General features: G+C 44.1%; 1 non-coding gene across 1 annotated transcript; it reads right to left on the bottom strand.

The window, feature by feature from the left end:
* Nucleotides 1-1,734: 1,734 nt before the first annotated feature.
* Nucleotides 1,735-1,872, bottom strand: LOC119920608. The gene has a single exon (XR_005448338.1). It is a non-coding gene; the product is annotated as a small nucleolar RNA SNORA7 (small nucleolar RNA).
* Nucleotides 1,873-4,656: the final 2,784 nt, after the last annotated feature.

Below are 4,656 nucleotides of genomic sequence, written 5' to 3' on the forward strand. Positions count from 1 at the left end.
TCGTCAGAGTGACGTAGAAGGCATGGTGTTTAATATCCTCATTGTACTCTCCCAAGCATATAGCACAGTGCTCCATGCAGGGCAGCCTCTCAAATAATATCAATTGATTGACTGAGAGTTCAATTTTCTCTACAGCTTTTCAACCGCACATAATGATATGCAATATCAGCATATCACCAGTATTTCATCAGGCTACTGGGCTGGTGCAGATTTCCCATGAACTGGGGATTGACCGAGTGTCAGACAACCCTAACATTATACCCCAATTCTGGGCTCCGTGGAGCTACTTCGAGAAAGGCCTCAGGAGTTGCAACTGCCATGACTGGCCTTTAAGGGCCTGTTCTAGGACCTAGATGTCCCATAGATCTCTGCTTGGACAGACATGACTTCTGATTCAGGAATTGGTCCCCCAGAATTCCATGCAGTTCCAATGCTCCCGGGATACTGATGGATTTGAAGGATGCTAGTAAGGTCAGTCAGTGTATTTCCTGAATGCTTACTGTGCACAAAGTACTGTACTAAGAGCTTGGGAAAGTATAAAGCATTAACATTGGTAGACTCAATCCCTGCCCCCAAGAAGCATACTGTTTAGAAGGGGAGACAGACATTAAAATAAATTGAGCCAGTTGCCTCAGGACCCCTCCAAGAGACAATCAAAACCTTCGAGAACCCTGAAACCACTCCACACCCTGAGATTAGAAATTTCACTTTAAGCCATTCCTGTCTCACATCCCAGTCCCTATGTTTCTAGGGCAAAGAGTTGGTCTCCTAAGGTCATACCAGGCTGACCCAAACTCCTAGTAATCCTGGTATACCCAAAGTAACTACGGAATATATGTTTTGACAACATGTTACACAGTTCTGGGGTCATCTGCTATAATTGCTCTCAACCTCTTACCTCCACAACACAACACAACACATTAGACCCTAGAAAACGAGATTGATAAGTGGTTGGAGAAATGAGCTCAACTTGTTAAACCAATAGAACTCATCCCTAATGGTGGATGTGTTACCATCAGATTTCCTCCATTAGCATTACATGCTGCATTCCAACCATGGAAATTAACAAAGCCCCAGAAGTCAGGGCCTGAAAAATTGACAGTGAGCTTCAAAGAAATGAATCTACAGGAAATAAGAATTTTAACAAAAATTATGTTTCATTGCCCTAAAACCAAACTTCTTCAGGATACTGATACTAACTACCATGGCAGTCTCTTCTCCCACAACACACCAGCTTCAAAGCCCTTTTGAAATCATTTCTTCTCCAGGCAGTCTCCCCCAGTTCATTTCTAATCTCTCCACTTTATATCTCACCATCTGGCACTTCAGCACTCCTGCACCCCCTAAGCACTCAACTACTCACAGCCCCCTTTTGTACCTATAGTATATACTCTATTACTTCTTTCTGTCTGTAATTCACTTTAGTGCTTCTCTTCCCTGCTAGATTGTGAACAGGGGCAGGGATGGTGCCTACCAACTCTAGTGTACTCCTCCAAATGCACACTCTTGTCTTTTCTTATCCTGTCAAGTCGTCTCTGACCCATAGTGACTCCATGGACACATCTCTCCCAGAATGCCCCACCTCCATTTGCAATCATTCTGGTAGTGTATCCATAGACTTTTCTTGGTTAATATACAAAAATGGCTTCCCATTGCCTTCTTCCGCTCAGTAAACTTGAGTATCTGCCCTCGACTTTCTCCCATGCTGCTGCTGCCCAGCACATGTGAATCTTGACTTGTAGCAGATTGCCTTCCATTTGCTAGCCACTGTCCAAGCTAGGAATGGAATGAGTATGCCTCCGCTTGACTCTCCCTTCTGTAGCCGAGACCGGTAAAGTCCTGGAAACTCTCCAGGTGTGATCCTGACAGGGGAAACTGTACAGTAGGTGCTCAATAAATGCTATTAGTGATTGATTGATAATTGTGGGCAAGACTGGTAGACAATTTTAAGCCCAGTTTCTTTTACCCTATTCTAAGATCAATTTGCTCTCTCTATTTCACCGTTTCCAATCATAAATGGGGAGAATTGAGAAAGGTGGTGATGGGATGATCTTAAAGGAAGATACCCATCCTGAAAAGAAGAGAAAGAGGAGAGAGTGCAGGAATATAGAAATGGAGCCAAAAGACATTATGTGAGTTTGGGACATTTGCAGCAAAGGCAGTTTTGTAAGCGAGTTTTGTATTTTCACTGTGTTGTCTCATAATATTCCAGTTAAGTAATTTGGGCACCAAATAGTTTTATTGCAAATAACTTTGGAACATTTATGGAAAAACCATTTTGAAAGAAAAAAGTGATAAAATTCCATGTCTAGAAAGAGAATTGACAAGCTTTTAAGCCTGAGAGCTTGTTGAGGACTGATAAGGGTAAATGGCCTTCATTCTTTAGAAAAGCAATATTAGGTGATGGGCAGCTTCCATGTGTCACTAATAGAAGACTCTTAAGGGATTTCAAGGATCTTGTTTGAAAGAGACAGGAATGGGCAGCAGTATTAGGATGCACCAGGATGCAGCTGGTGATCCTCATCTATCACATCTCCGGAGCGAGCACGTTTTTGCCCGTGTACATGCACATCCGTGTGCTGGTGGCAGCCTACCTCTTTCAGACCGGCTACGGACACTTCTCCTTCTTCTGGCTCAAAGGAGACTTTGGCATCTATCGGGTGTGCCAGGTGCTGTTCCGGCTGAATTTCTTGGTGGTGGTGCTGTGCATCGTGATGGACCGGCCCTACCAGTTCTACTACTTCGTCCCGCTGGTCACCGTCTGGTTCGTGGTCATCTACGTCACCTTGGCCCTGTGGCCACAGATCGTCCAGAAAAGGGCCAACGGAAACTGCTTCTGGCACTTGGGTCTGCTGCTGAAACTGGCGTCCCTGTTCTCGTGCATCTGCTTCCTGGCGTATTCTCAGGTTGGTCTGGCCGCAGCGAGGCTTCCCATCGCTGGGGGAGAGTGTGGCCCCCAGGCTCGGAGGAGGGAGACCCACCCGGCTCGCGAAGGACTGGCAGGGCCCCCACGACCGCCCTCCTCATCTCCGGGCATCCGGTCGACTACGCTCCCTCGGGGGCTGTGCGGGTTCTGTGCCGCCCACGGGACTTCACCTCCTCCAGGAGGCCTTCCCAGACTGAGCCCCTTCCTTCCTCTCCCCCTCGTCCCCCTCTCCATCCCCCCCATCTTACCTCCTTCCCTTCCCCACAGCACCTGTATATATGTATATATGTTTGTACATATTTATTACTCTATTTATTTTACTTGTACACATCTGTTCTGTTTATTTTATTTTGTTAGTATGTTTGGTTTTGTTCTCTGTCTCCCCCTTTTAGACTGTGAGCCCACTGTTGGGTAGGGACTGTCTCTGTATGTTGCCAATTTGTACTTCCCAAGCGCTTAGTACAGTGCTCTGCACATAGTAAGCGCTCAATAAATATGATTGATGATGATGATGATATTAGTCCACCCTATTGTGTTCACTTGTCCTCCTGAGAGAAGAGAGAAAAGGAAATGTTAAAAAAAATTCAGTGGAAAGAAAGATTGATAGCACAAATATATTTGAAAAATAAGGCTGCTGTTCAATCTTTGTGTTATTCAATTATTCAATCATATTGAGTGCTTACTGTGTGTGAAACACTGTACTAAGCACTTGTGAGAGTACAATATAACAACAGATACATTCCTGCCCACAATGAGCTCACAGCCTAGAGAGGAAGAAAGACATTAATATAAATAAATACATAAATAAATAGATTAATTAAATAAATTACTGATATATGCATATGTACTGTGGGGATGGGAGGGAGGATGAATGAAGGAGAAAGTAAGAGCCATGCAGAAGGGAATGGGAGAAGAGGAGAGGAGGGGTTAGGAAAGACTTCTTGGAGTAGATGTGCCTTCAATAAGGTTTTGAAGTGGGGGAGAGCAATTATCTGTCTGATAGGAGGGAGGGCATTCCAGTCCAGAAGTAGTATGTGGGTGAGAGGTCGGCGGCAAGATAGATGGGATCAAGGTACAGCAAGAAGGTTAGCATTAGAGGAATGAAGTGTGTGGGCTGGGTTGTAGTAGGAGAGCAGCAAGGTGAGGTAGGAGGGGGCAAGGTGATTAAGTGTTTTAAAGCCAATGGTGAGGAGTTGCAAAGTAAAAATCTTTAAAGTTAAAATATGGAACATTGGCACTGTGGTAAGAAATATATTTGAAACTCTCTTAGAATTGAATTGTTTTGCTTTGTTTGTTTTTTGCTCTTTCATGAATTGATTTCCCAGGAGCTGTCTGTAATAAAATAAATACATCAATTTGTTTCTTTTTTTTCTTCCCTCAATAAGATGTTTCCAGGCAGGTTTTAAAGAGTCCTAGATTGTTAGGGCTGGAAGCTGGTGGTGACTTGTGGCTGGAGTTCCCCCAATTTATGGGCTTCTGGCAGAATATCACCTTACCAACATGTAGAACTTTGGAACTGTTATGGCTTTATTTTTTCATACAGTACTGTGAATTGCTTAAGAACCTTACAGTAAACTGATCTGTTTGATTGTTCTGTTTCTCTCCTCTGACTCATTTTTTCTGCTGACCTTTTTTAGTGTGCCTACCTTCCCTCTCTTTCCCAACCCTCACTTTAGATTGCAAGCCCCCTGTGGTCCAGGAACCATCCCTGAATCAATGTCCATGTAGTC

The sequence above is a fragment of the Tachyglossus aculeatus genome, chromosome X1 (assembly GCF_015852505.1).
Source record: "Tachyglossus aculeatus isolate mTacAcu1 chromosome X1, mTacAcu1.pri, whole genome shotgun sequence".
NCBI classification, from domain to species: Eukaryota; Metazoa; Chordata; class Mammalia; order Monotremata; family Tachyglossidae; genus Tachyglossus; species Tachyglossus aculeatus.